Source organism: Taudactylus pleione, unplaced genomic scaffold (assembly GCF_031769625.1).
Source record: "Taudactylus pleione unplaced genomic scaffold, aTauple2 ptg000110l, whole genome shotgun sequence".
Classification (NCBI taxonomy): Eukaryota; Metazoa; Chordata; class Amphibia; order Anura; family Myobatrachidae; genus Taudactylus; species Taudactylus pleione.
Window position 1 is genome coordinate 7,418,190 of NW_028284512.1, and position 22,416 is coordinate 7,440,605.

At 44.0% G+C, this 22,416-nt stretch overlaps 1 protein-coding gene across 2 annotated transcripts in view; it reads right to left on the bottom strand.

Annotated features, from left to right (window-relative positions):
- Nucleotides 1-18,084, bottom strand: part of L1CAM (L1 cell adhesion molecule) — a 223,560-nt gene extending 205,476 nt beyond the window's left edge. For both annotated transcript variants that reach the window (XM_088471131.1, XM_088471130.1), the window contains exon 1: nt 17,971-18,084. The gene's annotated coding sequence lies outside the window, so the exon portion shown is untranslated. The remainder of the gene's footprint in view (nt 1-17,970) is intronic.
- Nucleotides 18,085-22,416: the final 4,332 nt, after the last annotated feature.

Genomic DNA, 22,416 nt, shown 5'->3' on the forward strand with positions numbered 1-22,416 from the left:
GGAAGCGTTAGCTCGCTGTTCATAGACTTCCCTTATAGTACACATCACTTGGCTGAAATCTACACTGAAGCGCTCGCAGTGCTTGCGGAAGAGTATGGTCAACCACAAGTGCTGCGATCGCATCCGATGGTACTCGATGTTACCGATGGTTGCATACACTTCCTGGAGATGACGTGCACAAGTGGGGGTCTTAAGACAGGCTGTTTGGCGTCTGCATACACAATGCGATCGCACACCAAGACATAGCGGTTGTGCTAATGCCTTGCCGTGCGATCGCTTGCTTTGCCGAATTTGCATACGCATCTAGCGATCAGGTCTGAATCGAGCCCTCTGTCCCATCAAAGGGATAGAAATGGCTAGCGCCTTGCTTCTGGGTCCTGACAAGTTGAGCGTACTGCGCATGCGCGGCCTTCTGCCTATGTAGGCGTCAGTAAGGGCCGATGGAGAGAGTTAAGGAGGATCCCTCCCCAAAAAAAAAAAAATGCTATACAGTAACCCATAGGCTGAAGGTGATGTTAGTTGCCAGGTTCAAGCTCTGGAATTCTTCACACTCCATAGCTTGGTAAAACTGACAGTTTAGCAGCCCCTATAGAAGCCTATTGGGGCTGCTTTTGCAATCGGAAATATAGGGATCATAGCAGTTATCGGAGAAATCTCCTGCAGTCCTCCCCTTCTTCAATCTTGGGGATCAGTGGCAGATCCAAGGGGCAGTGATCAAGGCTATATAGCAGTACATCAGGCAGGAAGAGAGCACCGCAGTATCTGCCTCCCTCCCTAGTCCAACACATGCTGGGCAGGGGAGGGTCCGGGAGGCACTGAGCAGCAGCAGCAGTCTCTGCTCTCCACTGCAAGATGTGCTGCTGCGCTGCTATATTAGTGGCCAGCGATAGTGGGCAGGAGAGAACTGGGTGATTGTCCTTTTTGCCCTCCCCCCTGGATCTGCCCCTGCTTGAGCAACTTATATTTTGCGGGGATATCCTGCAAATTGTATCTGATAAATATGCCCCTTTGTGTGGTCAACTTCTGATGAGCTAACAAGCTGTAATAAGCAAGTAGTGATCTGACCACTTGGCAGAATGTCCAGAATGCATACGATTTGGCCATCTGCTTGTGTGGATAAAATCATGTCACATGACTGGTTGGGGCTCATGAGCTGATCACCGTCCATCACAATTACCCCTCTCTAACGTCGCACCATCCAACTTTTCCAACCCCTCCTGGCAAGGTCAGTGAAGGACAAAGGACCACCATGCCAGCCATGAAGGTGGGCAATCCCCTTAAATGAGACTTGAAATTCTGATGAAGTATCACAGAGCTCCCATGTGTCCCGATTTTACCAGGATAGTCCCTTTTTTTTAAATCTATCAAACATGATGGCTCTGCTTTATAGTCTTCTTTTTTTCTCTAGGGTTACAAATCAACCTTTAAATACAGCCAAATATGTTTCACCCATTGTTCCTTTTTATATTAACAAAGAAACTGCAAGCAGTAAGCTGCAACTTTCTACAGTTCTCGAACAGTAATGCTGCATACACACGGTACGATAAGCTGGCAGATTTTAACGATAACGATTCTATCGTTATCGTTAAAAACTGACAGTTTATGGCCCCTGCAAACGACCATACGATGGACGATGCACGGCCACGTATGCTCGTTATCGACCAATTACCATCGTATGTGCAAGCAGGCAGACCTGGTCGACTTCGACCAAGTTAGCCTGCTTACTATAGGGACCCGCAAACGTAGTCGTTAAGGGGTTACTGCATGTGTTGGATGAGCATTCAACGCATGCAGGACGATCAGACAACAATCGTTTGATCGTTGCCATAGTACCATGTGTACAGTACACAGTATAACTGTGAGTTCCCTGTCGATTACTGTAGAGCAAACTTATCCCATCCACCAGCCTCTCAACAAACTCAGCACATGCAAACCACTGGATATCACATGTTTTTATTTTAGAGCAATTATAATATGTTCTCTATGAAACCTGTGCCAAACAGCTAAAAAGGAACACAGTTTATTTTGTTGTGTTTCCAATGCTTATAAATCAATACAAGTCGGGAAGCAGATTTACAAGACTGCGGTTGCTAAGCAACATATTGTTGCTCCATCTCTTCCCCCTGGCTCCTTATATGAACTACCGGCAGCAGATACCTTGAGTAAAGTCACTGATTGATTCCTGCTGTCATTATACAATAGGCGACATGATTGGATTTATACTAAGGCAATTTAAAACCACTTCTCTCATTTACCTTGCCTCACTTTCCTAACTCCCTTATTCTCTTATTCCCTTAGTCTCTTACGCTGTCCTGCTGGAAATGCACTGGTTATAATGGTTCCCAGTAACGTGGTAAAGCATGCACTTGCTCATAGGGACACTACTGTTGATGTGTAATTGTCTACTACTGTGTAACATAGTGAACACAAAAATTAACATGTAACAAGAAATATAGCCCTAACAGTGAGCCTAATTTATAGTTGAACATAAAAATGACACGTTTGCTTATGAGCAAAGATGATTCTGCACACTTGTTTTATCACATCTGTAGTGAGCAAGCACCTGAAATCTAGCTTATATATGTATCTGATTCAAAGATGCAAAAACCATCATCATTAGATCCAAACCTTGCCCCGATTGATATAGATGAAAAAAATGTTTTTCACGTAACTAATGTATTTCAATTTCTGGGTAACCGAAGGTAGGCAGCATTTCATCATACTTATGTTGTGTCTACACACACTTCAGGTGCATAGACACGGAACGATATATCGTTACGATATGAACAATAACGATATCGTTCAACGATATATCGTTCATATCGCATTCCATTTGTATGCAATGAACGACCAACGATGCGCGCTCCCGCTGGACGCTATATGGGAGAACGATCGTTGGTTGTTCATCGTTGGTGAAATCTTTGGTGTGTGGATGAACAATATGGTTCATCCAGCACACCAAGAATTTCAAGGGAGATCGTTCAGCGATATCGTTCGCTGAACAGATCGTCCCGTGTGTACCCAGCTTAACTGCACTGAGAGGCATCATTTATCAATGAGTTTTACCATACGCAATGAGTTTTACAACTCGTTGAGTATGATAATTGTGCTCCAGCCAATCAGCTCCCAACTGTCATCTGTTTGCCATCTTTAATGGCCGTCATTTTGGTGTTCTACACAGATTTTCAAGTGGCTCCCTATCTGAAAAGCTCTCTTCTGATGTCATCTATGACCACAGCTAGTAGCATATTCCAATCAAAAAGTGCACTATCATTTTATATACCAGACATACTATGTAAATCAATTAAAACTTTATTTCAGAACTGTCCTTATATAATTGTGAGGGGTGATAATTAAGGTGTACGAGGTTGGACTCTGATATGACATTTACAATTTTGGCAGTGTACCTCCTAAAAAACTCTTTCACTTCTCTACACAAAATTAGCCACAAGATTTAACAGGAAGTTTGTACAGGGACAAGATCCAATCTCGTACCTAACAGGTTAAAGTTGATTTTTTTTTTTTTTTTTTAATTTGTAAAAAAAAAAATGTTTAATGTATAAAGATTTGAAAATATTTTTACGTTTAAAAAAATAATCTATTTTTATTAAATATATTTTTCTCCACATTAGTATAACTGAAAGCCCAAATCTGGGCATGTGAATGCCTACAAAGATTGGCCTGGCGAATAGATAAGCTATGACAGCTCCAGGCCAGTATCGCTGGGGCAGATGAGTGGTATCTTTTTTGTTACATTGCTGCATTTTGTATTATCACTTCTTTGCAGCAATAGACTTATCAATGCAATAGGGGCTCTATCGGTAGATAGATATAGCAGCCGATCCGATGGATTGGCGCGATATCGCTGCTATATCGTACCATGTGTGGGCATAATATCGGCCGGTGCGCGCTCCCGTGGGATCGTACATCGCACCTCCAGATCTTACATGCAGCACGTAAGATCTGGTGATGCGATGTGCGACCATCGCGACCATCACCTGGCCGCTCGCAAAAGCTGTGGGTGGTCACACACAGCTATGTGAGCGGCCAGAAGGCCGGCTCCAAAAAAACCCCAAAACGCCTTGATTCAGAGCGAGCGCTCTGAATCACGGCCTATATCCCTAGTTTTAAGATCTGGTGCATTAATTGTGACCACTAGACAGTAAATTGACGTAGCCTGATGTATGGATTACAATAGATAATGTAGCCAGTACTCAGGGTCATTTATTACCTGAATGCAGAACAGAGTACAGAAGTTATTCTTCCATGTTTGTGACATTACTGTCCTGGCTGTTGTGCTCTCACTGCACAGTAATGATGGCAGCTTTGCTGGAGCACAGACAATTTAGCAGGATGATGGACGTATCAAAACAGCCATAGACATGACCAGTTACAGTAGTTGCACAATGAGCAACTGAAGCAGGGTAAACAGGCAGCGTATCATTTAAATGAGCAAAGTGCAAAATAATTAACAATATAAAGCAGACAGTACACATGAACGACACAGAGCCCTTTCTTTGTTGATGTTAATTTAACCTCAATATAAAAGTCAAACAAGCAGTATTTTGGGAAAAGCAGCTTTAATGAGGCACAATAGACAGTGGGCCTGATTCAGAGCTGCTCGTAAGCGGCCGCTTGTTCGCTCTGAGCGATGTTCGCTCAACTGTGCATGCGTATGGGTCGTAATGCGCATGCGCAAACCAGTCATTGCGGTCGGAAATCGTGCGCTCGCAAAACAGCGAGGGGCTGCTAATTTGATTGACAGAATGTACCGATTGTGGGTGGTAACAGGGGAAGGTGCTTGAAAACGGGGGAGTGGAGATCCAAACGCAGGCATGCCTAACGGTCAAAAGGGCGTTTAATGGGAGTGCATAATTAGTAAAGGAGCGTCATCGACCACGTCACTTGGTTGCCTTTTAGCCTGAACTGTTCGCAGTGATAGCGGTAAGAAAAACCTACCACAAGCACTGCGAGCAGTTCAGATGCCTTTCAATGTACCCGATTAATCTAATAAATACCGGAGATGACGTGTGATGCGAACGGCAAAGGGGCGTCTTTACAAAATAGCGAGCACATTTTTCGTTCGCTCGCTCAGACATAGAGGCGTCAACAAATCGCAAAGAGCGAGCGCTCAATTTAAATAGCCGGCCCCTTTTTTGGAACGACCGTCCGCAAATAGCGTCCGGGTCTGAATCAGGCCCAGAGTTCGACGTTCTAAGGGCATATGCATGGTGCCCACGCTGGGCACCTAGGCTAAGCATATACATAGGTGTGGCTAGGCACCATCAGGTACAAATGTGAACAAAGAGCTGCATTATTATGCATTGTATGTTATGCAAAATATTATGCAACAAGTCACAACAGTTCCATGACTTACAGTATGAATAAGTGTTTCTGATGAACACTGGAGTAGTGACCTCATAATCATTAGCTATCTCACAGGGTGGCTCCCTCCCATTCACCTCTATTCCACTGCTTTCCTTATTCTTCCCAACAATCCTACTATAGTACAGTGCAACACATGTAGCTGACTCATAGGTATCCTGCTGCTTAATGGTTTCCAGGCAGTCACCTGCGACTTTGGCACAGACATGATTAAACTAAGTGTTTCTTCTTAAAAGCACCTGAAATTCACACCTCCGCTGCTGCTACTGTAAATGGTACGTGTTTCACAGATATATTCCTGTTTAATATTCACACACCCTTTCTAGAGGAATATGCAGCCAGGCATACAAAATGAATTCAGTGAATAGAAGAATAGTCTGACTCAGGCAGAGCCAAATGGTCCTTCGCTGCCATCCATCTGCCCTTGAGTTGCTTGGAAGGAGCTCCTACTGCTTACACATGGATACAGCCTCCCCTTTCCCAGAGCCACCGCCCTTTGTAAGCACTGAGCTGTGGAATAATCACAGAGCACCAGCAGCTGACTCCCCTTAGAGGCTCAGTACAGATAACAGCTCTCATTCTGTCCCTTGCCTGGACACCTAGACTCTCCTATGTATGATCAGCACCATACCATCTCACTTAGGGCAGGATAGTAGCTAGATCTCTGCCAAGTCATCAAGCGTGGTTTATTGTAAGTGATATCGCTTAAGTCTGTTACAAATGTAATATACTATCAGCGAAGATTGTGTTACCAATAAATCTGTAATTGTGGATGCATCCGAGTATGCTGATGTACTTAGGCCAATGTGGAGTGGTGTCATGTTGTCTTAGATCACTTGGGGCAATTTTGGTATATAATATGTTCAATTAAATAGTCTTGCCTTTCCTTGAATGACTGAACAGATCTTGTTCATCGAAAATTATGCACAGGTTGGTCACTGCATGCTGCCATATCACTTGCATATATCGATAATCGAAACAGTAATCTGCTGCCATGGAAGGCAGTCCAAAAAGATGAACACATTATCTGATTATTCACGGTCTTCAAATAAAATATAAACTGAACTGTCAGAATCAATGGACACTAATACTGCTTTTATACCGAAATTCCGGGTCTGACCCGGCAGTTGGAACAGGTTTCCAATCCGGATCAGACCCGGAATTTCCCTGGCACCGAGCAAGGATATTCCTGAGTTGGCGCCGTTCACACCGGAGCCGGGCCTGCATAGCGCAGGCATTTAAGTGGGCGCATGGAGAATACGTCAACTCCAAGCAACACTGAAGCCAGCCAATCGGCAGGCATGAGGCACGATCCAGGTCACCGTGACCCGGATCGCTCCGTTTACACTGCAGGGTTTCACGGGTTAATCCCGTGTTAAACCCTGCAAGTTACCTGGGTTGGATTGCCGGGTCACTCCACCCGGGAATCCAATCCAGTCCTCTTTTACACCAAGGAGCTACCCGGATTAACCCTGCAATAACCCGGGTTTTAGTTCTGGTATAAAAACACTTTACTTTTCCTCTACATTACCCATACCTGTGTTTACATACAGATATGCCAAGCTACACCCTTGTTGCTAGTGCAGCAAATCGCGCCACGCATGGCACGAGATGCTCGTCCGTGAGCGGATACGCGCACTGCGGTCGCACCTGTGCCTCCATAGGAATGCATGGTGCTATTGCAGTGCACGCCATAGCGTACAGTAGCATATGCAGCTCACAGATAGCAACTGATAAAACAGTGAAGCAGATATAAGGACTCGATGTCAGTCACAAACATGCTTTTACTAGACTTTTTTTTAGCTCCAGTAAAAGCATGCATATGGTTCTGGGAATTGAAGTTATTGGTTCCAATGGTCACTGCGTAGTCCATTTACTCGCATACTATTGAGCGTCCAATGACCTGCAGGTGTTAGCGCTGGTTACACATTGCATGCTAAACGCAATTCTGCTGGGCATGCAGTGTCACTGGAAGTTTTCTTAATGCAATTGGTATCTGGCATAAATCAGTTGCAAACAACAATTTATCTCTCTGAGGTAGATTTACTCTGGACCGGTTTGTCAAAGCCACCGTTCATTGGCGGTTTTGACCGATGGATTTAAAACGCCAATAGGGATAAATGCTAAACCAAGCTTGGTTACCATCTATCCCTATTGCCGTTTTAAAACTACTGGTCCAATGATCGGCTGCTTCGAAAAACCACGCCATTGTAGAAAATTATTGTATGTTGGCGCCCAAAATCGAGCCTGATTTGTTTTGGTCAGTCTATAAGCCCACCATCCAGTTTTAGAGAGCATCAGGTGGCTAGAATCGTCCAGATAAGATAAACATCTGATCTTCAATTCGTGCAAACTGAGGTGATCTGATCATCTATGGACAACACATGTACAGTATACCAACGCTGGGAGACCGTCGCCCGGCATCCCGATCGAAGGGATGCCAAGCGCGGACAGCCGTGGGGGGGTGAGGGTTAGGTTTAGTGCTCCCGGGGGGGACTTAGGGTTAGGCACCCCCCTAAATGTTCTCGCTTATGGAGCTAGTATGTGAGGCGAAGAGATAAGTAATGTGATCTGACGGACTGTAGGGTAGGAAAACATGCATATTCTGCTCAGGAAATCGACCAAAGCTTCAAATTTATGAACAATATTTTGGATGGGCTTTGCTGGCATTAGGTAGGATGGCAAAATACACTTGTGACACTGTCACATTGTCACAGTAGTCAAGAACTATCCTACCTGAAGGGACACTCTTGCAGTATTGGGGGGAGGGGAGATGTATCTGTTGTCAGACCCCACCCCCCTGTGTCAATCAGATCTATTAGAATTAGAAGATGCCATATTGACTAATATATAGTAGTTTACTGAATGTATTATTGATAGTAATATTGGAGGTCAGGCTGGTAAGAGCCTTGCGAAATATAAGGGCATACCTCCCAAATGTTCTAATTTAGACTGGGAAGTCTTCTCTCACCATACCATGGATTTGGTCCTTTGTCTGGATTCCAGGATAAATGGGAGGTATGCTCTGCTGACAGATGCCCCTTCAATGCTGTGTATACTAGTATCAGGTGTACGTGGAATTAAAAGTGTATTTTAGGTGAGGTAAATGATGCTGGGGGTTTCCCAGGGGTCCAGAAGTGTCAAGCACAACCCCAGGAAGGCGGGGCACACCCTACATTAAGAGGCCATACACATGTGGACTCTACTCACATCCACTTCTCATGTATACAGCTTCCAGCACATTACCCCAATTACAGACATCAATGCAGAATGGAAATGATGGGGCAACAACAGTAGACCAGCATTAACCATGCAGGAGGGGCTCATCCTGATTTATATTCAGGGCCTCATTGTGTCTAAAATCAGTCATGAGTCATGCAAATCAGAATGTTTTATATTCACATTGCTTCGTACTGCTCATTGCATGCTGCCATATTTCTGTGAAAACCCATCCCACAACCAGAATGACTTTAATAAATTCTATCAACATTTAGGGGTCTGTTCATCACTTAATTTCTATAAAAACAGGTGAAATTAACATTAACATTTTCACCCACTTTTGGGGAAATTAAGTTTTGGGCCCATTCATCATCAAGGTAATGCAGGAGGGTATGCAGTCAGGATGCTGGCGGTATAAATCCCGACCGTCGGCATCCTGACCGTCTAATCCCATCAAGGGTCTAATGACAGGCATCAAAATCCCGACGTCTGTCATTTTACCTACGCCGGGAGCCCGACGCTCGGCATCCCGAGCGAACGGAAGCCGCGCACCGGGCGCAGACAGCCGTGGGGGGGTTAGGTTAGGGGCTCCCGAGGGGACTTAGGGTTAGGCACCCCCGCCTAGGAGGGTTAGGGTTGGCTAGGGGAAGGGGGGGGTTAGGGTTAGGCACCCCCGGGGGAAGGTTAGGGATAGGCACCCCCACCCCCCGGGAGACTTAGGTTTAGGTAGCGGGGAAGTGGGGGTAAGGTTAGGCACTTGGGAAGGAGGTTAGGCACCCCTAAGGGAGGGTTAGGGGGGTGGTTAGGTTAGTTTGTACTCACCTTCGCTGCTGTCGGGATCTTCACCTCTGCCGGGCTAACGCTGTCGGGATTGGAACCGATCATACCAATCCCTGTAGGAGATATCACAGATATACCCTGCTTACCTTTCTCTCACGATGGGGCCTGCCGTCCCCATACACCTAATTTCATCAAGCTCGGAAAATACTATATTTTTGGAGCTTGACTGCAGGAGCATTCACCATCTTCAGACAAGTGGTGGAATTAAGATATTTGAGAACAAAAAAAAGGAATACTATAGAGAGGTCATAACTACATGAGGATTGGGACACCTATAAATATGCAGCACAGCGTACAGTATAGCACAAGGATAATTGAGAAGTGCTCTCAGTCATTCTAATTGGGAGTAACATTTGACAGCATTTCATCGATATTCTAAAGAGCCCTTTACTGCACCATAATACTTCAAACAAATGTGTTTTCCTACATAAGGTAAATACAGTATTGCCGGTGAATGTCTTCAAGATGACTTTGGACCTCACCTGAGTTATGGTTCGGAATGGTCTAGCTCAGAAACAAGCAATGTTGGAAGTATTAGATGTAGGTGCTATAAGTGTTGAGCTGTCTTTACCATAATAATGGAATGACCGCCACTGTTTTCACATTGGCCAGATGTATGGATGGTCACACTTAATAGATATGGCCATTAGTGGGTGGGCCAAATGGATTGCAAGGGGCATAATGGCCCTGATTCAGGGCCGGACGCTCTGACAGAGCGCTCGCTCTGAATCAGGGCCGTCCCTCCTCCTTTTTGGAGCGGCCTCCTGGCCGCTCGCATAGCTGTGGGTGCTATAGCGAGCGGCCAAAATGATGGTCACGATGGTCAAGACCAGGGGTCTTCAAACTTGGCCCTCCAGATGCTGTGGAACTACACATCCCAGCATGCACTGCACATAGTTTTAGCATGCTGTTATATCAAAAAGGTGGCAGTGCATGCTGGGATGTGTAGTTCCACAGCAGCTGGAGGGCCAAGTTTGAAGACCCCTGGTCAAGACCATCGCGACCATCGGGCTTGCGACGAGACCCTTGCGGTAGGGTCTCGCTGCCGCAAGCCCTGGAGTGCTTTTGGCTCTATCAGAGCCAAAAGCACTCCCACTGACATCACTAGTGATGTCAGTGGGGCCGGCCCCAGACGGTAGGCGTTCCCATGGGAACGCCTCCGTCTGGGCTGCCATGCCCCCGGCACGCCCACCAAAGGGGGCGTGCTGTCAATCACCATCGACAGCACGCCCCCTTTGGTGCGAGACCCATAACGACGGCTTGGCCATCGTTATTTGGGTCTCGCGCATGCGCATGACGGAGCCGCCTCCGTCGTGCGCATGCGTACTTGGGCAACATCGACCCGCTTGCGAACGCTCAGCGCTCGCGAGCGGGTCTGAATTAGGCCCAATATTTGATATCTGTTGACTGAATTGCCCACACCCCACCCATGCTTTGCCCAGCCAATAGCTATCTTCACCCAGCGGGCTGGCAATGGCCATGCCTACTTATTGCTGGACCACATCCCATCATACTTGCCGACTAATGAATTCTCCTCCCTGGGAGAAGCCTGGGGAGGAGAAGCAGGTGGGCGGAGTTAGGTGCACGACCAGGTCGTGTCATTAAGCCCCGTACCCCCGTACCCTGTTTCAGATAAGGGCGGTACTAAATGACGCAATTCTCATAGAATCGTGTCACTATGCCCTCCCCCAATGCACGGACCTGCCGATCCACGCTAATATTCTCCCCATGCTGCCCACTTCACTAGGAAGTGGGCAGAATGCGGAAGAAGTGCCTACCCTTCCGGGGGTGTGGGGGGTCACCCGAAAAATCGTGAGCATCCCGCGAATTCTGGGAGGGTAGGCATGTATGCACCCCATGAAAAACACAACTATTGGGAGGGGGTGTTAATACCTCAAAGCTCAATGAAAAGTAACATTTTGACTGAGCCAAACCATTTGCATGTAGCCATGGGATGTGGCTGTAACTACTTATCCCATAGTACAGGGGTTCCCAAATGCTGCCATTACAGTTCAGGTTTTAAGGATATCCATGCTTGGGCCCAGGTGGTTAATTAAAATTGACTGAGGTGCTAACTAAGTCACCTGTGCTCAAACATGGATATCCTGAAAACCTGGACTGAAATGGCGGAGTTTGGGAACCTCGGAATCGGTATGACAGCGGCTGTCCGACATGGGTGAAAATCCTGATCGTCCCTAAGGTAAGTATTCACTAACCTAATTCCCTCCCCTAACCCTCCTTAGGGGTACCTAACCCTAACCTTCCCCCCAGTGCCTAACCCTAATCCCCCCTCTAAGTGCCTAAACCTAACCCCCCCTTCCTCGCCGCCTAAACTTAAGTCCCCAGGGGGGATGCCTAACCCTAACCCTCCCTCCCCCTAGCCTAACCCTAACCTCCCGGGGGGGAAGGGTGCCTAACCCTGATTCCCCCCGGGAGCCCTAAACCTAACCAACCCCCCCGCGACTGTCCGCGCTTGGTGCCCGGCATCACTTCGACCGGCCGCCGGTCTCTCGGTGTCGGTAAAATGAAAGGCGTCTAGATTTAGACTCCTGTCATTTAACCCTGGCTGGGATAAAGCAGTCGGAAAGCCGGCTGTCGGGATTAGGTCCGCCGGCTTCCCGACTGCATACCGGGAACCTCTGACTTAGTAAAAGGCTAAAACCAATGCTAGACTTGCAGTCTGGGAATAGTGTGACTAGGTGTACTAATAGGGAGCTATTGGTCTCCCCAGTCACTTGTATGAGCCCCATCCCTCTTTTGGTGCACCTGTCTGGTTTGCAATTCACAAACAACAAACCTTATAGAAAAAAAAAAGATTAATTTCAAGACTATTGGGTCTATTTATCAAAAAGAGATGGGGCTTTTTTTTTTCGTTTCCCTCTATCAAGAGCTTAACACCAGCAACAGTAGTGTTCCCGCTAGGCTGTTTTAGCACCCTGCCAGATTTCCAAATGTCAAAATGCACCCTGCTTTTATGGTGACGTTCTGCTGAAATAGCCTGCTGGGTGTGCCGAGTGCCGTCCCCACCCGCGGGCCGCAGTGTACTGCAGGGGGGAAAAGTTGCGGTGTAGCAGTTACCGCCGGTGAATAGATTACGTGCATATGCGCACGGAATCTCTTCACAGTGAAGTGAGAGCTTGGGGGCAGCCCAGCATGTCCGTAAGTGTTGGGCACACCCCCAAGAGTGATGCAAAGGGGGCGTGTCTTAAGGATATGGCCCCTTTTCTCATGACCACGCCCGCTTTTTGAGTGCCCTTTTTACGGTCCGGCGTTCCACCCCATGCTGGACCTAGAATGAACACTACAACATCACAGCTATCACTGAATGTAACCCTTGCCGGTAATAGGATTCGCTGGGTGTCTTCGATAATAGTTTCCCAATGCTTTTCGTATTTATTAAGTGCCCTCATACACTGTGGCTTCAGTCGCATCAAATAGCCCCTCTCGGCGTGCCAGGTCCCGGGCTCTTCGGCCAGGCCGACTGCCTTTTTTCGCATAAAATGTACAGACAAATAAAACAAGTTGAATTGATCAATTTGAAGTGAAACATTTGTATATCTGTGTGCGAATGAGTCTGAATCTGTATATGAAGCGCTGCGATGGAGTGAACGAGGCTTTTTCTCATGCCAAGTTCTGATGTGCTTCATCTTCGACTTTGTACGTGTTTAAAACAAATTCCTGTGCAGTTAAAGTTGCTGCTCAGCGTTTGTAGTAGACTTTGGGGTAAATTTACTAAAGTGTGGGTTTTTAGAAGTGAGTTTTAGAAGAGATGTTGCCCATAGTAACCAATCAGATTCTACTTAACATTTAACTAGCACCTTCTAGAAGATAATAGCTAGAATCTGATGGTTGCTATAGGCAACATCTCCACTTCTAAAAACTCTCACTTTAGTAAATTTACCCCTTTGAGTTGTGTTCACTTTCAATGCGACTGTGATAAGAATAAGTTGCTAAATTGAAACAAAAAGGACCAGGGTCGGTGCAAGGTGTCTGGGTGCCCTAGGCAACATTTCACCCACCACCCCTGCTTCCTCCAATTCATACTATGCCACATATTAGTGGCGCTAATTTATAATATGCCACACAGCATCATACTGTGCCTCATAACACTGCACCCAATTCATAATATGTTATGTTCCACAATTCATTATATGCGACACAGCTTTATCCTGAATTCATAATTATGCTAAACATCAATGCCTCAAATACATAATATGCCACACGTTTATGCCTCCAATACATAATGTGCCACACATTTGTGTCCCGATACATATGCCACAGAGCTGTGCACCATAGTTATTGTATGCCACATAGCCATGAATTATGCCAAACAATGCCCCTAGTACATATGCCACACATTTCAGTACCCATTACCCCCCACATACACACATTCACCCTGCCAGTACACATTAAACCCACACACAAATAAACTAACCTTGTCAGCACTAAATAAAGCCACCGCCACACACACTAAACCAACCTGTCTGGGACTGAAAGAGACATATTTTTTTTGTGTGGACTCAGCTGTGCCCTCCAGTGGCGGCACCACTAGGCAGCCGCCTAAAGCTGCCTAATGGTAGCACCAGCCCTGATGAGGACACATCTGTCATCTCATCTCATGACGACTGTAGTAAAAGAAAGCCACTTAAAAATGATTTAATATTTAATTTTTCTAATATTTAATGATCCTCATTCAGTGTTATCCACTGTGATTGGCACGGCGAAGAGGTAAGTAAAACCTCATAGCTCCGAGTCAGTATCAACAAGACAGCTGCCTCTGTGAGATAGTAATGATAAATTCTGGCAACAGTTGGTTTTCTATTGCTGTGATAAATGTTGATAAAAACCAGCCCTATCGCCATGTCTTAGTATATAAGCCCATATATGACAAATATACGTTAGTAATAACTCATACATTCAAATTGACTACACAGTTAAGTATAAACATGTATTCAAACCAAAAAAGTAAAAAAAAAAAAATATAAACTTCCACCCTCTTATATATTAGGGGTAATTAAGTCACAAATTTCCTTGTACCAAGACATGTCTAGGAATTCTGCAAATCGGTTTCTAAGCCTGCAACCGTCCCTGAATGGTATGCTGGAATCTGCCGGGGGTTCACGGCTATTATACAAATTCCAATTTCATTTAGAAAATTAAAGTTGAATTTATAAAGACCAGGCCGGGCCATACCCTTCCACCGATCAGCTGATAAAGCAAGCTTGGAGAGCCACAGGTTGGCCTGGCCTGATATAGACCATGCAATGGGGGGGAAAATGTATTCATTATCTTCTCGCACTAAGATACATCAACACCGCACTGCTTCATCCAACCTCACTCAAGCAATAATTAGGTTTACACTTTTCTAGGCAATAACATGGGTGGCGATTACAGCAAGGGGTACACTTGCAAATTATCTCTTATATAGCAGGAGTGCTGCTGAAGGGACCCCTGTAATTCTACAATGTGGGGGAGAGGGCTTGAAGTTAAATTATTAGTTTGAAATTATTATTATTATTATTATTAGAAATTATTAATTAAGGCTTTAATTAATGAAGTGCTATTAATCACTGTTGTATGTGCATTCTTGTGAAAAAAATATCAGGAATGAGAAATGTATTACCTTTTTTCAAATAATAATAAATAATAGAATTATGTATCAGCCTACAATTATTTTACAGATTAATAGTGACCCATCCCATCCCCTTACTGTTATGACAATGCATATTAAGTAGTCCTGATATATTATTATTTTTATTTTCTACGAAAAGTTACAGTTAAGTGCTAAGTGGCCCAGTGAATGTTGTACACTTTGGGGCAGATGTACTAAGCTCTGAAAAATTATAAATTGGACAGTGATAAAGTACCAACCAATCAGCTCCTAACTGTCATTTTTCAAACACTGCCTGTAACATGACAGTTAGGAGCTGAGTGGCAGGTCATTTATCACTCTCCACTGTATCACTTTCCAGAGCTTAGTACATCTCCCCCTATGTGTATAATATATATGACCCAATGAATATATATCATACAGTATGGGTACAGGCAATGTATGTTATGGACAGAAGCTCTGTTGCATAGCATAGGCATGTGTCTTGAAATAAGACGTTTTAATATGCCTATACAATAATCCTTGTATATGTGTAAGCGTGACATGATAAAGGATTATAACCACTTCCTGATGGTAACATGGATACACAAGACAATTTGTGTAGAGTTCTTTAAATTAAATATGCTTTGTACTGCCATTTATCTGTATCTAACCTTTACTGTGTAATTAATGTAATTAATTTCAGATCTTAGAGTGCATCAAAGAGATAGCGGGTGCAGCAGCCAGATTACATAGCAGGTCTTTGTATTGACTTTTGTATTGGTCTTTGTATGGGCGACAATGATTACATGATTTTTCCCACTCATTTCCTAATTCTCTTCCAGTAATCGGGTCTCCTGTCTCCTTGGTAACAAAACAAGATGGGGGTGGGGGGTGCACTCATTATAAGTCAACCTCACTGAATAGGAGACAGTTGTACTCACTGGGAGTAAGCCTTACTGACCATCTACTCACTAGGAGCAATTGTCAACGAACCGAAATGCATGTGTACTCACTGGGAGAAAGCCACACTATAAAGGAAATCTAAGTATTCACTGTGGGAAAGGGTCATGGAACTGGGTACAGGAGTAGTGTTGGGGGGCTGACATGATGTACTCCCTGCATGGGAGTCTCTGCACTGCCAGCAAGCCTAATTAATTAGCAGTACACTCAGTGACAGAATGCACAGCCCATTGAATAGAAGCCCACTGTAAACAATATTCATCCCAAACATTTTATTAAGATACATCAGTACAAGACATCCCTTTCAAATAACTGCAAGTGTTTCCAAGAATCCTCGTAGAATAGTCAAAATCTCATGCCCAAGAAGGCGGTTATACCACATATTAATATACTATAGGCTATGTGTTAATGTGGTCAATACATTAGACCACATTAACACATAGTGACTCAAGGGGCTATTTACTAAGCCTTGGATGGAGATAAAGTGGACGAAGATAAAGTACCAACCAACCAACTCCCAAATGTCATTTCTCAGACACAGTCTGTGACATGGCAGTTAGGAGCTGATTGGCTGGTACTTTATCTCCGTTCACTTTATCTCCATCCAAGGCTTAGTAAATAGACCCCTCTGTGAAGGATATCACTAACTTCATCACATTAATCTAAATCACTGAACAGCTCAGATACTCATCCAAAACCAGGATGGAAAAATTAAATGGAAGCCACCTAAACCACTGGAAAGTCAGCTTGTCCAGTAGTGTCATTCTAACTCACAAAAAGTAACTCAATGTACACCAACCTACCACAGATAAGTGAATGTGTGGGAAGGGTACATACAACAGTACCCACTAGGAGATACAGTATGTCACTCCATAGTACAACCTGTGCCTATCTGAACTCGGTTTGCTTACAGATATCAAGAACAAAATGTAACCTTGAAAATACCTCTATACAGTACTGTCCGTTCTGTCTAACTGGGAGTGGTCACTTGTCCAACTCTCATTATGAAGCTTGGAAAAGCGCAGAATCAAAATGTCACTTATATGGTAATATTGCAATTACTGAATCTTGACAGAGTTCCCCTCGAAAAAAAAACACGACGCAGAAAAAAAATGTACATTGAACATAACATTACTCAGTATTTCATATGGGATTTTTGTTACAGACACTGTATAAAAACATGATATGGTTCTATCAGGGTTAGCTGGATGAGTGAGAAAAGTGGTCCTACTGTATATAGATTCAGGCCCACTGTTATCCCACACATCCCCTAAGAGATAACCCAGCCCATCCCCCAACTCTGGGAGCATCTGCTGACGTCATGAAATGGTCCCTCCACCAATTTGACACAAACTGAGGGTTTTTATTATTATTGTTATTATAATTATTATTTATTATATTACTATATAATATACTATATTATTATTTATATATATATATATAATAAACATATAGTATATATATATATATATATATATATATATATATATATATATATATACTGAATATATAACTGCAGTTAGCAATTGAAAATTATAAATGAAAAAAATACAATGTGAATTGCAATAAAATAAACACGCACCATATACATTACTGTGACACTCACATCACATACGTTTTAGATATGAATGTATATACTCGCACACAATCATGTATACAGCAGGCATGGAATATGGAATATATAAGCACTTTTCTGACAAATCTCTGGTTTATGCAGACACTGAATTCCCCTCTATCATAGTGTATTGCAACCCGCCCTGTGGGGGATAGGGAACAATCGCACCTCATTTCTAGTACAGATAAAGCTGACACGGAGATGCAAGCAGACAATACAGGAGCCGGGACTGGCAGCATGCAAATGACAGGGTGTATTAGTTCCATTCACTGGCATGTCTCAGCCACTGTGCTGTTAGATGGTACATCTTGCACTAGACACATAATAATGCATGGACGTGGTACACAGTGCATCCTACCTGGTAGCTATAGAACAATAGCGATGTCAGTGGTGTGTGCCTCCCCTCCTTGTTCTGGCTGCGCTGCCTCGGAATACAGCAGAGGGGAGCAGCAGCAGCAGCAGCAGGATTATTGCAGTTGTGTATTTGAGAGAGGCACAAACCCACACAGTGATATCATCAGCTGAGGCTCTCTGCTCCTCCTCTCTCTGATGCTGCAGGGTACAGACTGGGGATCTCACACAGCACAGACATCACTCACATACCCTTCCCAATACCTATGTGCCCAGTGGTTGTGTATGTGAGGGAGAAATGCTGTATAGGAAAATGGGTGTCTAATGGTCAATACATTTGTCTAATGACTCTATTCATTATTTAACATCTGCTGCTGGTATCAGAAACTCTGCTTTGATGGTTTGGAGGGAAACAAAAAAAAAAGTCAATGTCTATCTGATTATATGTGCATAATTTATAGGTCAGATAATGTATCTGATTTCTGTCACTGTCTTTTCTTATCATAACAGTGATATTTAGTGTAATAGTTCTATGTTTGCATGCAGTAATAAGCAGGGAGGGCTATGTACTAGGCGTCTTGCATTGCCAATGTATTCCTTTACGTGTTGTTGTATAGGGGAGTTTAAACTTGATTCAGGGACCATGGACCCGTAACCTTAAATACGGAACAAGAACTAAAATAGTATGGTCTATAGCACTCCCCCCAAGCCTAATGCTGGTACACACTGACAGATATATCGCCCCTTTCTATTGAACGGGCGATATATCTATAGTGCATCGCCGGGTGGGTACAGCAGATATGTCTGTGAAGGACGTCGTCAACAGATATATCCGATCTGCTGTGCGGCACAGCAGATAGCTGATCGCCCCTACACATGCTGCAGGGACCAAGCGGTGATTGACAGGTCAGCTGGGCGGGCAGTTTAAATGCCCGCCCAGTTGAGCTGTCAAGCCTGGCACATTGGGCAGAAGATTGGTACGTGCAGCAGATCCAATGGGATGATTCAATAAAAGACGTCAGGGAACGACGGATAGGGTGTACACTCTATATACAATACGTATGATATATCGTTCCGATCCGGGACAATATATAATATAGGTGTGTACCCAGCTTTATGTGTAAAACCTTCAAGAGCGATAAAGTGGAGAAGTTGCCCAAAGCATCCAATCAGAATGTAGCTGTCATTTTACAGGCTGTGCTCGATAAATAACAGTTAAAGGCTGATTGGTTAGCATGAGCAACGTCTCTCCTAAACTGAGTCCTATGCTCAGTACCAAACAGTTTCTGTTTGGAGATGGATCATTAGTGCATGCATGCCCCCTGGTGCAGGTTGCGAACTGATGATGATGACAATTGGTGGCCAAATCTCATTGGCTGAATACCTCTCAATCCCTCCCAATTATGCTAATATCGTAGTAATATTGCTGCAGTCTATTTGCAGGATTACAATGATCAGTTGGCAGTAAAAAAAAAAAAAAACATATTTCCTTGTAGAAATCTGAGGTAAATGAAAATATAATCTTTATTAGATATGATTAAAATAATGCTGCCAAAAACCTGCAATCATGAACAATAAGTGCAAGACGGACAAACGAATATGTGCTAACTGCACCCCTAGGATTAAAGGATAATATCAACAAAGAGAAATACTCTATGTATCCTCAGGAACTAGTCCATATGGACAGTATAACAAATGTAGTAAGTAACAGTAGAGCAATCAGCAATCGTCATAAGTCTGATGTTATACTCCTGAGTATCACATATAGGAGTAACAGTATAAAATACACATATAAGTGTGGCGAAAATATGTGGAAACGTAAGGGTAATAAATAGTAGCAAATTACATGAATGTTAAAAAGCTGAAAACCACGAATTTGATGACCAATTAAATTCACAATGGATAAATAATCGGAGGCGTCCCTCCCTTCTACCTGGGAGCATGTAAAGTAAATATAACCTAAATAGAATATAAAATCAGAGATAAGTGCGCTTATTATAAGTCAGATGCTGCTTTCCCAAGTCATACACGTATCAGACATGGGATGAGTGTCACTGACATATGGCACATACGAAACAGTACAGCTTGCTTGGGCTGTTAGTGTCCAACAGTGTCATGATTGCAGGTTTTTGGCAGCAATATTTTAATCATATCTAATAAAGATTATATTTTAATTTACCTCAGATTTCTATCTAATACCAGAGAGTGCCCCATAAAAGGAGTTTCCTTTTTCTTCTCTCCTTATTCATTACCTCATACACTCTGAAGGAGTACCTCTGTACTAGATATCAGAATTCCCACACCATTGACCTATTCGTGTCTTCTCCCGTGCAATTGTTTTTTCCCCTTTTTCCCCCTTCCTTTATCTAGTATTACTACAGGCACTGGAGATGTATGAAGAGCAAGGGCAGTTAGCGAGAGAACAGGGCCCGTGTGCAACCTCCATGCGGACCCTCTCCGGCAGCGCAGTAGACTCTTTGCACCAGAGTCTACTGGGCATGTGCAGGTAGCTGCGAACATGGTGCTTTCGCTATGTTCCCGGAGACTCCTCTACTGCTCATGCACAAATCACCAGAAGAATTTGTAGCTGTGGCCTATTCCTCTTCATGTACCTCAGTCAGACGCGGCAAGAATATGACTGGTGGGGGCGTGGCTTTACTGTGAGTACTAAAAATCGCAGCACACCATGGATACAGATTACAGTAAGCACCCAAATGGCATGGAGCATCTGTAATACAAAACAAAGCAGACACAAATAGACATTTTTGTTCATTACAGACAACATTAAAAAATAGATATGTAGGCTTACCCAAGAATAATGCATGCATATTTGTGTAAAATTAGTGTTTACTACAGTGTAAAGTAATTTAGGGGTCTATTCACTAAGCTGAGTTAGGAGATAAAGTGAACGGTGATAAGGTACCAGCCAATCAGCTCCTAACTGCTATGTCACAGGCTGTGTTTGAAAGATGGCAGTTAGAAGCTGATTGGCTGGTACCTTATCACTGTTCACTCTTAAACCTTCTATCGGATGAGGTGTTGTCATGTGTGCAAACCACTTATCATACTAACATAAAATAAAGACACTGAGACGTGGATTTGGCAGATAACTTGATGGCGATTTATTGGAGAAATTAATATTATTTATTAATTCTTAAATTAATTAAGGATGTATGGTGGCAAAGAAAGGACGGCCAGAAATCAGCCAGATCTGCTATGCCCACACACAAACAACAAAAGACATAGCAGGCGTAGATCGCCCAGAGTGCATACACATAACCATGTAACTCATATCATCAACAAAAGGTAACGCTCACCCCCATCTTGACTTCCCACCCGTTTAGGTGGTGATACTGCCCCCCGTTAGGTTGGTACAGCCAACTACCAGTCAACGAAGGGAGCGCCCTTAAATCATAATTGCACCTGGACTGGTGAACTGCCGTTCTTTCCCGCCACTACATAATTAACTACAACAACCTGCCAATAATTGCAAAGGGAAGGGAGGGTGGGCAATCTGGAACCAAGAGGCTTTGGCCCTCACTTCTAGCCCCTTATATAATGTCTCTATTGAAAACCCGCCCCTGCTAACGATAGGCTAACTCTAAACAGTAATTTGCATACATGCTGGCCCCCATCCTAGAGGTTTAACACACCTCTTTTCTTATGCAATCTTTCGGTTTCACTAAACCTTCTATCGGATGAGGTGTTGTCATGTGTGCAAACCACTTATCATACTAACATAAAATAAAGACACTGAGACGTGGATTTGGCAGATAACTTGATGGCGATTTATTGGAGAAATTAATATTATTTATTAATTCTTAAATTAATTAAGGATGTATGGTGGCAAAGAAAGGACGGCCAGAAATCAGCCAGATCTGCTATGCCCACACACAAACAACAAAAGACATAGCAGGCGTAGATCGCCCAGAGTGCATACACATAACCATGTAAACCATGTCAAACACAAAAGGTAACGCTCACCCTCTAACTTGACTACCCACCCGTTTAGGTGATGATACTGCCCCCCGTTAGGTTGGTACAGCCAACTACCAGTCAACGAAGGGAGCGCCCTTAAATCATAATTGCACCTGGACTGGTGAACTGCCGTTCTTTCCCGCCACAGCAAGGTTCAGCTTATAGAACCGCCGCACCGCCACCATACCAAGTACTACCCCAATAACGCCAACTCCTCAAAAAGATCCCCAATAAACAATGACACACCCTCCTCTGTTAAATGAACTCCATCAGGTCTATACATATAACTAAATCGAAATTGAATGTTATTATGGTAAATGAAACGGCCATAATTGGCCATCACAAATTTGGCAACTGCGAAATTAAGTTTCTTCCTAGCTTCGTCATTAGCAGGAAAACTCCTAACCCCACGCCAGACCTGTCGAGGTACAATGCAAGACCAAATTAATTTACACAAGGGCCAGGCCGATAGCAC